The sequence below is a fragment of the Belonocnema kinseyi genome, chromosome 5 (assembly GCF_010883055.1).
Source record: "Belonocnema kinseyi isolate 2016_QV_RU_SX_M_011 chromosome 5, B_treatae_v1, whole genome shotgun sequence".
Taxonomy (NCBI): Eukaryota; Metazoa; Arthropoda; class Insecta; order Hymenoptera; family Cynipidae; genus Belonocnema; species Belonocnema kinseyi.
This window is the reverse complement of record NC_046661.1, coordinates 126,515,823-126,529,390: the sequence shown is the minus strand read 5'-3', so window position 1 is coordinate 126,529,390 and position 13,568 is coordinate 126,515,823.

Sequence of the window (13,568 nt, the reverse complement as noted above, 5' to 3'; positions counted from 1 at the left end):
AAATGTTTGGTATTGGATATTGTTGACAGATGACAATACGCCAATTAGCACAAATGATAAGTTCCGACAGTGCCTACAAGTGTGCCTACTGGCCGCTAGATGTCAATACCGGTTTCATATGTATACACCTGGTATTGCCGATTACATTCTCATTGCCTTAATCGCGCTTCGCGCTCTACTGTTAGATTATACAGACTCTAATTTTCAAAAATGTGAGCTTATCGAAAAATTCGGCTAAAATAGTTTTAACATATATTTGGTATCTAGTGAAAATTTTTGGATCTATGAAAGAAAAATTATTTTTTCTATTTTTTGAAGATTTTCAAATTTTTTAAAAGTATATAACTTTTCTAATTTTCGTCAAAATTAAAAATTTTCTATCGATAATTTGAAAATCTTTTCCCCATCTATAAGAAACTTTGACGAAAATTTATAAAATTTCAACCACAAAAATTTCAAAATTTTGAAAATGCACTCAATTTTTTAATTTTAGTTCAAAATATCTGATTAACGAACATAACCTTTATTTTGAGGACTTTTAAAAGTGTGATAAATGCGGACTCGATTTGACAAATTCCTCCAAAGTTAGCGTGGCTACAACATTCAGGTGACCATACATACAGACATTCAGACATACAGACAGACACCGATGATATTTTATGGTTTGCGGATTCTGTGAGTGCCAAAACGTAAAGATACGTTTAAAATCAGAGATTAAAAATTTGGAACATTACATTACATTTCTAGGAATGAGAATGTAAAAATAAATTAAATTGCATTATCAACGTTTCGGTACTCGTATTAGTACCTTATCAAGGCAAGAAAAATTTAAATGGTCGAAATTCACAGCACCCACAAACAGGTGCTCTCTCTTTGATACCTGAGAATCGAGTGAAAGTCAGTAGTTCAATCTTTTGTAAACACAATATAAATATCTTATAACTTAAAACTTATAACACTCTTATAACAGCGTCCCAAACGACCATCACTTTTGTGTTCCTCTATCCTAGTATTAAGAAGTCTGCCAGTCTGTCCCACGAAATTCATCTCCAGATCTTTCAAGTAATCTTATAGACAACACCATCCTTTTCAAAATTATCGAAAGGATCTTTGCAAAAATTTTCAACTGAGTTTTTGATTACTGCAAATTTGTTTTGAAACTGATAAGCAGAAAGGAAATTTAAAATTCGACCTAAATATGCATTTTATTCTATTCCAATATATCCTATACCAAAATTAGCATCCCAAGCCTAGTTACTTCTATGTTCAAAAAGCTGATTCTATTATCCTGTTCTATTTCATGAGTAAATTGATGTTTCGGATGAAAACTGTTGAAAGTAGTAATAACCATCTGCAACTTTTGTAGAGGAACACATAGTAAAGTATCGTCGACAAACCGAAAATAAAAAGAAAAAAGAAAATCTCATTTTCCCAAAAGCGAAAACCTCTAATCTTCCATCACTGTTTCTGTTAAAATTGGAGAAATGACTGAACCTGTGGGAGCACCAGTCCTCTGCCTATAAAAAGATCCATAAAATTTAAAATAAGTTGAATCCATAATAAAGACTAGCCCTTCGATAAAATCTTTCTGACAAAATCGAGTACGAGTTTTTATATTATCCCATCTGTTTGAAATTGCCTGTTTAACTAATTCAAGGGGTATATTTAGAAACATTGCAATAACATCCAAAGAAATCATTACATGGTCATCCGGAACCGTTTTTTGAATAATACTTTTTTTGCAGATTACAATAGCATTTTTTGTTCTTGTTTATTGGTTGTGGTCCAAATTTGGTAATTGGATTCTTGTTTTTTTTTTAACAGAAGTTTACATCAATTTGATGATTGGACATTAAATAGGATTTTAAATTTGGATTATAATTTATTTTAAATTTCTTAAATTTGGTTCAGCTGACTTGGACTGAAGGTCATTTCGATAATTATGATATAAAAACAACAATATCAAAATTGTAAATAAAAGAAACCAGGTGAGGTTTAAATATCAAAATGAATAAATAAATAAAACTCAAACATAACCTTAGTGTAATGAAGAGGAATAGGTAGTAGCGGTTTCTTTAGTCGAATTATAAACACGTGAAGCACCTTGTCGGTAATAATTGGAACTTACCTTTCTTGAACAATTGTGGGGAGCCAGTGTCGTTCGTAGGGGGTTTTAAAAAAGGTGGTGGCGAACTTTCTTAACGGGCGGCAGGTAGCCAATGACAGATTTTAGTCGTCCTGGACTATGATGAGCTGGCCGTTGACTCGGGGTACGGGGAGAGCGCACGGAGGGCACGGGAGATCCTGGAAATCCTCGATATACCCAAGTTAAGGTTAAGACACGCCTTTTGTGTGGTGAACATCTTCCGGGAGAAGGTACCTTTCGGTCACAGGCGAGAAGTCTTGGTATTGCAGGCCTAGTAGGTTTCCTTGACTTTAATTTCCATGGGGACTGACGGGGAGGGGGGCGAGATCTTGCCCTGTTTGCTGGTTCTGATAGGAAGTGGTCCAAGTGGGCCTCTTTCCAGGCCTTTTTTTTGGCAGTCCCACGTTGCTGATCTACAGCCTTCCGCAACGCACGGTAGTCAGGACTCATAAAGCTTTGTCCGGTAACGGTAGGTGGAGAGTAGTGTTTGGTGGGGGGAGGATTATTCTTTTTCACGGGAGACGAGCCTTCTCCTTTAGAGAATCCGAAGGGGGAGGCTCGTAATGTTAATGTGTCCTCTTCTTTCTGGGTTTAACGAATTTCTTCGGTTTCACGAGAATGGATCACTTGTGGGTCCTCGAGGGTAAAAGCGCCGAGCGCGGACAGGGCTGCTTTTAGGGGTATTATGGCCGATAGGTCCGGGTCGGGAGCAGTAAGGGTTAGGTAGATTTTGTCCATATCGATGGTGGATGTAGAAGTGACTGCTGGTACACTACGGGGACCGGCCTTTTGATGTCTTTTTCGTCTTCGTTTCGAGGGGAGAGGCACATATTTCTTTATATGGCTTTTTTCGGCCACGGCGCGGCGGCGCCTTCCAGTCCATCGTTTCTGCTGGCTCTTCTTGTTTATAACCTTTTTCTCTTAACCCCGTTTTCTTGAAGAGGCAGAAGAAGAAAGCATATTTGTCGATGCGGTTTCCTCTGAGGGGAGATTTGAGGGGCTCGACTGAGGATAAAAGTGTTGATATGTTTAGACACAAGCCCTTACTAATGACTCGGGATTCTAACAGGAGAATGAAACCCAAAATGTAAGTCATCAGTATGGGTTGTTTTGATAAATCAACACTTTTTTCTTTTTAGGGCAACCTTTAGAGTTTATTATAAAATATTCAGATTTTTATTTATAAGTTTTGATTTGTTTTTGTAATCGATCAATATCAGAACCGAAAATCCTTTCAGGGGAAAGGATCCCAAAGTGGTCAGTTACTGGTATTCACGCACTTGGAAAATCAAGACTTAAATACGATTTTTTTTAGAGAACCTTATTCAAATTTATTAATAATCATTTAGGTTTAGAGTTATAAATAATGCTTTGCTTTTGTAATGAATCAATATCAGAACTGGGGATCCTTTCAGGAGAAAGGAACCCAATATAGTCAGTTACGGATATTCATTCACTTGGAAAATCAAGACTTAAATACGATTTTGTAGCGAAACTTTATTTAAATTAATTATTATTTACGTTTAGGGTAATAAGTTATGCTTTGCTTTTGCAATGAATCAATATCAGAACCGGGGATCCTTCCAGGAGATAGGAACCTAATATGGTGAGTTACTGATATTCATTCACTTGGAAAATCAAGACTTTGGGGTGGATGGTTTATTTTTACAAAGAGGTTGGGCGATAATTTGTTTTATGACTCTCACGACGTACGGTAGATTCTGCTCAAGTACAGGCTCCACTGTTGAGCTGCTGATATCTCCGCTTATATTCTCGGTTAGGTTTTCCAAGAAGGATGTTGGGAAAGCGAGTGGAAGAAGGAGGTCTTAATCCAGGAAAAAATTTGGTAGTTAGGATGGACTTCGTCACTTTTTCTTTTAAACACTATATTTTTTATTTATTCACCGAAAACGGGTATCCGTAGGTAACGCTAAATGTGTTTTACCCTAAAACGGTAGGATGAAAACTGCATTAATAAAGAATAATTCCGTTCGAAAACGCTTTGCGGTAAAGGTTGATGACGGTGTGACTCGTGCGGGATGAAAGCACGTTCGTTACTGTCGTGGCGCGATCGGTGACTCGATGGGTTTGGTCAATCGGACAACTATTGGTAGTTTTGGAGGGTGGGGCGGAATAGCAGAGAGAAAATACTTACCGATTGGGGAAGGATCTCTTACTCACGCGTTCGTACAGAAATAATCTGAGACTGGAACGAGATATTCGCTCTTCGACGGCGCGGTCTATACTGAACTTTCGTGCTCTTATTCCCATCGTGTTACTATTTTATAGAAATAGTATTTGGCGGGAAAAATAAAAGGTATCAATATTAAGTTTTGTAATCAGATTAGGTCTAGGTTTTAGTAACCGTGGGATAAAAAGTAAGGCAAAACAAATAATGGAAATAGTAAAAGATTCATGATTGCGAAAGAGTTTCTTAAAAATAACCATCATATAATTTGCATGAATGATGATAAAGGCAGTATTACTGTTTGCATAAAAAATCGGATTATATTAGGGACGCGGAGAATTTCCTTTCTTATCATGATAATATTGAATTATCACACGAAAATCCGCTAAAAAATTAAAAAGAGGGACTTTTAAGATGCTTGATAATTGAAGAAAGAAAGAAATACTGGGAAAGGATATAAGATGGACTGATATTATTACTGGAAGCACAGTTCTTGCAAGATATTATGGGTTGAAAAAAATTCACAAAGATGGCTATCACTTAAGAATAGTTATTTCAATCATTATTACTCTCACAACATTTTTAGAACAGAATTTCAATTTGATTCTCAAGGACTCTATCACAACTTCTAGATATAATGCAAAAAATTGCTGGGAATTAAAAAAAAAGTATTATTCACAAAACGGTTCCGGATGACCATGTAATGATTTCTTTGGATGTTACTACAATGTTTTTAAGTGTACCCTTTAAATTAGTTAAACAGGTAATTTTAAATAGATGAGTTAATATAAAAACTTGTACTTTATTATATCAAAAAGATTTTATCGAAGGGATAGTTTTTATTATTGAGCCAACTTATTTTTAATTTAATGGATTTTTTTATGGACAGAGAACTGTTACTTTCATAGGTTAAGTCATTTCTCCGATTTCAGCAGAAATAGCGATAGAAGATTTTGAAATTTTTGCTTTTGGGAAACAAGATTTTGTTTTGCCTTTTTATTTTCGGTTTGTCGACGATACCTTACTATGTGTTCCCCTAAAAAAGTTGCAGAGGGTTACTGATACTTTTAACAGTTTTCATACAAAACTTCAATTTACTCATGAAATAGAATCGGATAATAGAATAAGTTTTTTTGGTCATGAAAGTAATTAATGGTTAGGATGGTAACATTATTACCAATTGGTATAGAAAAAATTGTATAACTATTCACAATAAAAATTCACAAACACATCAACTTTATTGTCAAATCCTTCCGCCCTGCGTGTGAACAATCTGCTACTACGAGAGTTTTCCTGGTAAGTTTTGTACTTTATATCAATAGCGCATCAGTCTGGGTCTAAAACGTTGTAAGCTTGTTGATAGTTGATTTAAGAACTTCGCTTATAGCATCTAAAATAAGGGTTTTCGATCTATTTTTAGAATGTTAAAGAAAGCTGCGATATACTCCTCAAATTTTTCTGCCGCCCAAGTTAATGCTAATGCTTTGCATTCTATTTGTGCTTAACTACATTCAGTCGAGGTTACTGTTTTTGATATGTAAGCTACAATTTCACGCGGCCTGTTCTCCTCTTTTTGAAGTAAGCATGCACCGATACCATAAGACCGGACATTAGCACTAACGAGCATTTTTTTATCTGCATAAAAAAACTAGAGCATTAGCAGTGGCCAGTATCTTCTTAATCAAGTTGAATGTGCCTTTTTTCTCTGGACACCATAAGTACATAATGTTATCTTGCAAAGGACTATTAAGAAGTTTGAGTATTTAAGATCAGTTGTTGATACATGTAGCTGCGAAATTTATCATATGTAGGAATCATCGTAGATATGATTTATTAGATCCCAGAACGTCGAGTTTTTTCTTATGTGGACATTTAGTGGTCTCTTTAACTTCAGATAGCTTAGCATACAAGCAATCGCCAATTATTTTTTTCTGGTAAGCATAAACTATTCCCCTACATCGATTAAAAAATTTACGTCATAATTCGATTCTTTTAATATTAATTTGACGTATTTGGCCTCTTTTAGTCACAGAATTTACATTACCTCGCATTTGAAGCAAACCGCATTTCTCGCTGGATAATCTTTCTTCGGGTGCGTATATTTCTGGCAGTAGTAGAAACATTCATCGTTTCCGTTTCCAGGCTGTTTAGAGATGGTATTTAACGCCTTTCCTGATGTCGCTTTCTCATACTGTCGTTTCTTGCCGTTGAAACTAGCAAGTTCAGCGCCCTTCAATTTTTCTGGGTTGCGTTTCTATTCGTCGAGCAGACGGATCGAATTGCGCGTTGATCTTTGTCTCGAATAATTTGATTTTGTTTTTGCTGAAATTCAGATTTCTCTGCCACCGCAATCGTCTCTTTTAGTGTTGAGATTTGTTTCAGTGGCAGTCTTTCAGTTAACTTTGCCTCGATCATGTAAATGACAATTCGATCACTATGAGTTCATCTAAAAAAGACCGAAAGGACATTGTTCAGCTAAAGTCTGAAGGTCAGTGATGAACGAATTAACAGACTCGCTGGCGTTTTGTACGCGCGAGTTCAACTTTAAGCGTTTGAACGTTAAGTTCATAGGCGAAATAAAATAGTCCTTAAACGCTTGGTGCTGTTTCCGCAAACTGAACGAAACTGTCTTTACTTTTCTCGCCCATCAAATAAATTATCATGTCGTTTTTTCCGGGTTCATGTTTGTCATTGAAACCCAATATCGACACATATTGAGAATAAAATTTTTTCCAAGCCGACCGCGCCGCCGTATTACTAAATCATGTTCGTTTGGTCGCAGTATGTTTGCCATTTGAGGTATACCAACGATGACTCTGTTATTTACACGATTTCCTTCGATATCTCCAATATTAACATCACCGTTCTCTTCTTGCATTAACTTGAGCTGATTTTTGTTCCATGGATAATGTGTTTAAAGAGTTAATAATTATTTTGTGCAAAATCTCAATTTTCTTGTACCTTGAGTAAACATATAGTGAATAAGCCAATTAAAATTCAAAAATCTATAAAAAAGGTCCTCTTCGAAATTTAGTGCATTGGTATATCCCAATCTAAAATGTAAGCTTAATTTTCTTAAATGGGAAGTTATATTTGTCTGCAGAAAGAAAAACATTGTTTCCACGTGCTTGATGGATTTATTGGTTTGCTATGAACTGCTTCTTTATTATTGTGAATAGCTGCGGGTACTTACAGTGGTGCACACAAGTTTTAGGCCAAAAACATTTTTGACTATATCTGGTGATTAAAAGCAGTTGCGAGACATTGAATATATACAAAATTTCAGTATTTTATTGAACTACAAATCTACAACATTTACATATTTTTAATGAAGTTTGTTGACTATTCCATTCACATTGTTTGTAACGACAGTGTTCAAAAATAAGGGGCCACACCTCTCCCATAGGTTCATAAAATAGTTAACGTTCATTAAATCAACAAGAAAGTTATTATTTTGTTGCTTATTGACTAATACTTTGTAGCTATACCCTTAGCAGCAAATACAACATTACATCGTCGAGGCATTGAATCAACTAAGCGTTTAACGTGGTCTTTCGGTATTTTGTCCCATTCTTTCTGAAGGGTTCGCCATAAGTCATCCTTGTTCGAATGTTTCTTCGTTCCAACATGTCTTCCGAGTGTGTCCCACAAATTTTCAATCGGATTCAGGTCTGGAGATTGAGCTGGATGATCCAGAAGCTTCACTTTTCGCCCTTTCAAAAATTCCTGAACCAGCTTCGACTTATGTTTCGGATCGTTATCTTGCTAGAAATTCCAATTTTTGGGCATTTTCCTTCTAGAATACGGTAACTTTTTTTCTGCCATAATATCTCGATACATAACTTTGTCCACGATGCCTTCAATCTTGTGCAGTGGACCTACTCCTTGCGAAGACATAGCGCCCCAAACCATGACTGATCCACCTCCGTGTTTGACTGTTGGAATTTGATACCGAGAATCGTATCTGGTGTTTTCCGGACGTCGAAAATACATCTTATCAACACTTCCGAATAGATTGAACTTCGATTCGTCAGAAAAAAGTACTTTAGCCCACTGCTCCGGAGTCCAGTGTTGGTATTTCTTCGCAAAATCCAATCGGGCCTTCTGATTCTTCTTGCTGATGAAGGGTTTCTTAACAGCAACGCGTCCGAACAGTCCCATATCGTTCAAACGACGAGCCACAGTGCTCCTACTCACGTTGGCAAGGTTTTCATCGCGGAGTTCATTGGCAATTTCAGATGCTGTCTTCTTGAAATCAATTGTTGATTTGCGTTTGATGATCTTGTCAACACGAATTGTCGTTTTCCGCGGGTTACCAGATCGTGCGAGGTCCAGTAGACTCTGGGTAGTACTAAATTTCTCAATTAATCTCTTTACAGTACTCTTAACAATCTTCAATGAGGCAGCAATTTCGCGAGAATTCTTCACTTGTTCAGAAAGATTTAACACAGCTTCGCGAATCTCATGGGTCGTATGTCTCGGCATTTTGACTTCAGAATGTCTTGATCTGATAGGTTGGACAATTGACAAATGCGAGGAATCGAAGTTGTTACCATAGCATCGCTTCTAAAGATATCTGAACATAGTGGCCTAATACTTTTGCACACGTCAATATGGAATATAATCGAAAAAAAACAATGGAATTTTTTTAAAAAATTGTTACCTACCTTAATGTTTGGTACAAATAGTATACATAATTCCCGCATCAATGGATTTTTACTCGAGTTCGCCTTTGAAGGAATAGATCAGAAAAACAATGTGGCACAACACTTTTGCGCACCACTATAAGTAAAATGGTTCGCCATTTTCCCTCCTCATACTGTTCCTACTTTTCTCTGAAAAAATACAAATATTGTATTCATGCTCTAATTATTAGTTTCGAAAATAAGTAGTCAAATTTGTTTATTTTCAGTAAACATTGTTATGTAAACACAATAAAGTTTTACAAGCCCCTAAGATATTCTGAGAATACCTGTAGGTATCCTGCTTAAATCCTACGAATTTCTGGATTTTCCATTTTGAATATTCCATTTCAGTCTGCCTTAACTACACTTCCTCAATTTATTTTAGCGCATCTGATTAACAGAACGTGAGAGATTGAAATTATTTTTCTAATAATTTGCTTTCAAGTTATCAATCTGGATGTTTGCAATTGTAAACAAAAATTATAATTAGAAAAATTATACAAATTGAAATTAAGCCTAAGTCTTATACTGGACTTGTGAGCTTCTTACTACAGATTTTAATTTAATTTCGTCATCTTCTCGAGAACACAAGCATTCAAATTTTTGTTGTTTCGATAGAGCTGAGAATGATAGAAAAGATAGTCCTTTTAGTAAACTTTTTTTAAAATTTAAAGCAATGATAATTAGGATTTAAAATTATGGAATCAAATCAATTATTTCTAGACCGTAGACAAGCCAGTATTCAAGTCATTTTTTATCTTTTTAATTTAAGTGTAGTATCATGTAAAATAAATAATTTTGTTGAATCTAAGATTGTGAAAGATTTACCTAGAGAAAATGAGATTCAGTGCAGCTGTTAAAGAACTAAATAATTTTAGATTATTTTTTAAAGTTATTAAATAACATTTTCCAAAAATGCATGTGATCGCTGAAAATACTGCTGCAAAAATTTGTTTGTATAACTTTCAAAAAAATAGAACTTCTCGAAACAAAATGCTTCCCTATGACAAAATGTACAGTATTTATTTTGTAAAAACACAAAAATTGGATTTTTTTGTAAGGATTTGAAAGCAAAAAAAGCTGAATTTTAAAAAGCTGAATTTGTACTTAAAAAAGAACTATTTACGATCAGAAATAGATTAGGTACGTTTTTAATTAAAAAATTAATTTTTCACCTAAAAACAAAGGAATTTTTAACAAAATAGTTTAATTTCCTACTACAGAGATGAACTTCTTACTAAAATTCTGAATGTTCAACAAAAAGACGCATTTTTAAGAAAACAAACAAAAAGATTTATTTTTACGGAAAAAATTAATTCTTAACCAAATTTAAGAATTCTGAACCAAATAGTTGAAATTTAAACTAAAAAAGATGAATTTTGAAACAAAAAGATTAATTTTCTATAAAAAAAGACGCATTTCAATTAAATTTCAAAATCCTCAAGCAAAACGTTAAAACTTTGAGAAAAAAAGACAGAACATATATTTTTAAAAAACGTAAAAAATGAGCATGGAAACTGAACCAAACGTCACAACTTTTTATTAAAACTTTCTATTTTCTTACAGAAACTATTCGCAACTATTTATTTGATTCAATATAATTATTTAGTAATGGTTAAACTAAATAAATACTATATTTATAAAAATTTGTGAATCTATTCAAAGCTATAAATATAAATTTAAAAAAGCTATAGAAGTGAAACAAATAAAAAATTAGTACGCTGAAAAAGCGGACTTGTAGTCCTATCAAAAAATTATTCATTACAAATTTGGATGAGTCTTCACTTCTAGTTAATACTGACTGATATTTTTTCGTTACAAATTCAATTATCAGAGACTTAAAATTTAATTGAATATGGGAAATTCATCTTTTTGGTTTATTTTTTTTTTACTTGACGATTAGCTTTTTTAATGAAAATTAATCTTTTTTCACTGAGCATGTAACTAAATTTCACTCATTCAAGAACTCATTTCCATAACTTGAAATTAAGATATTGTAAGTTTCGGCGTTAATTTATCCTTTTTTAAATGAAAATTAATGCATTTTTGTCAAATTTCTTCTAGTAAAAAATTAATTTTGGTGCTTAAAAATCAATTTATTTAGTTAAGTGCAACTGTTTTAAAGTGATAATTAATTTTTTAAACTAAAAAAATTAACAGTTACATTTTTTTCTAAGCATATTTTAAAATGTTTAGATTGTTGACTTATATTTTTAAAGATCTTTTAGTAATAAATTTTAAGAAAGTTGTTCAACTTTAAAACTTATTTGATAAATTTTTATTAAAAAATCCGTTGAATTTTAAACAATAAAATAAGAATTTTTAAACCAAAAGATGAATTTACTACCAAAAAAGAACTTTGAACGTAATTGAAGAATTCCCCACCAAGAAGTCGAATTTTAAAGAAAGAAAGAAAAATATACTTGTTTAATGTTCAACAAAGTAGTTTAACTTTAAAAACAAGTTGCAAAGAAAGTTAACAAAATTCAAAAATTCTGAACCAAAAAGTTAAATTTCAAACTAAAAAAGATGAATTTTTCAACAAAAAGGGGTAATGTATATTTTGGATGATCACTAATTCCAAGGCAGTGAAATACATCAAGTACATCTCCAGTGGACACAAAGTTCAGTGACGTCTTTACGACATCGTTACGACATCTTTACGACATCGTTACGACATCTTTACGACAACTTTACGACAGCATATGTCCATGTCGTTTCGATGTCTTTACGATATCGTAAATGAGTCGTATGATCTGACGATGTCTTTACGATATCGCAAAGATATCGAAAGGATATGGACATAGGACGTCGTACAGATGTCGTACAGATGTCGTAAAGATGTCGTAACAATGTCGAAAAGACGTCGCCAAATTTTGTGCCCACTGGGTCTGCTTGTCTTTAACAAATTTGAAAAACCACAAATATCAAAGTCGTTTTACTCAAAGTTGAATGATTATTTGGAAAACGGGTTTTGTTTTAATTTTAAAGTTGAGAAGTTTCGAAAATATCCGGTGACAAAAATGACAAAAAATGCAGTTATCTCATGATTTTTCCAAATTTTTGTGTTGGCCTCGAATCTTTCCTAAATAAAATATTTCGCCAACAGAAGAAAGACGATTATGTTTTAGGGCATATTAAATCTTTTGTCATCGTTTGCATTTTTATACATGAAAATTTAGAACGTCCCATGCTTGTTAAATACAGCAAATAAGAAAAAAGTTTATATCCGAGATCAACAATTATTCTCCTTCCGCATGATATTATCGCGTCTCGTCTGACACAATTTTTCAAGAATTAGTTTGCAGTTTTCTGTCATTGCGATCATTCAGACGAAATGGAGACAATTTCTGCGTTTCTTTTCCTGATATTTGTGAATTCACTTCATTTGAACCGTAAGTTTAGTATAATATTATAATCGTCACTTATGACAAAAATATAAAGAATTTTTTTCAATTTTTTATATAATGAAAAGCTACCAAATTTGTCTTCTTTTTCATAAATCTGCTAAACATCTAAATGGTCTTGAAATCGTAAGCACTATAACAATATTTTTTCAAGGCGTATGTATTATGACCATAGAATAACAGACTAACAGAATAAAATAATAATAACAAAGAATAACATCTGGCATAATAATGTGTGTTTTTCTGATAAAGGATTCTTGTCAGGATCTCTCTAGTAGCTTAATGGTAAAGCACCCGACCGGCAATTGAAAGTTCAGTGGTTTGCCTCCCAGCAGAACGAAAGGAGAATACCTTTTTCCTAAAAAATTTAATTTATAACAATATTTTTGCGATTTCGAAACAATTCTTCAGCCCTTTATATTATTCCAATTATTCCTTTTTTCCCGCACTTTTTACATTTGCTCCCCTTTTATTTATATTGTTATTGCTTTTTTGTCCCTCTAATGTCACTATTAAGGGAAAGTGATCCAAATCAATATAATCACCTACCCGTAGTTTCTTAACCTTCTCTCTCACCTTATCATCCACTATCACATAATCAACTTCTGTTCCCCTTTTACATTATGAGCGTGTGCATTCTCCTTTCTCATCTTCTTCTATATTTCCGTTCATCCTTTACCATTCCAACTCCTCCAAGCTCTTCAAAAACTTTTTTCCCCGCCCATTTAGTACCATATCTTTGAATATTCTTCCTCCCACTGCTCCCTATCCGCTTCCTCCTCTGTCCCCTATTCTCGAATTGAAATCCCCACCTATTATCAGCCTAATCTCTTCTTTATTTTCTTCAATCATTTCTTTTATTTTCTCTGCTTTCTCCTGCATATCACATGAGCCCCCACTGCCTTCCACGTCTCTCCTCCCATCATTACCTTTTCTACTACTAATTCTTCTTTTTGTTCTTTACTGTATTTCTTATCTTTTCCTGTTATACATTCATTTCTTACTCCCATCACCATTCCTTGCATTGCTCTGCTCTTTTTATTCTTCCTCTTTGCATTTGGCACTTGCTATTTGTAACCTCTTTAAAACCTCCCCCTTACTCTTTCCCATCCCTTTTCATATAGCCACGTCTCCATCATTAT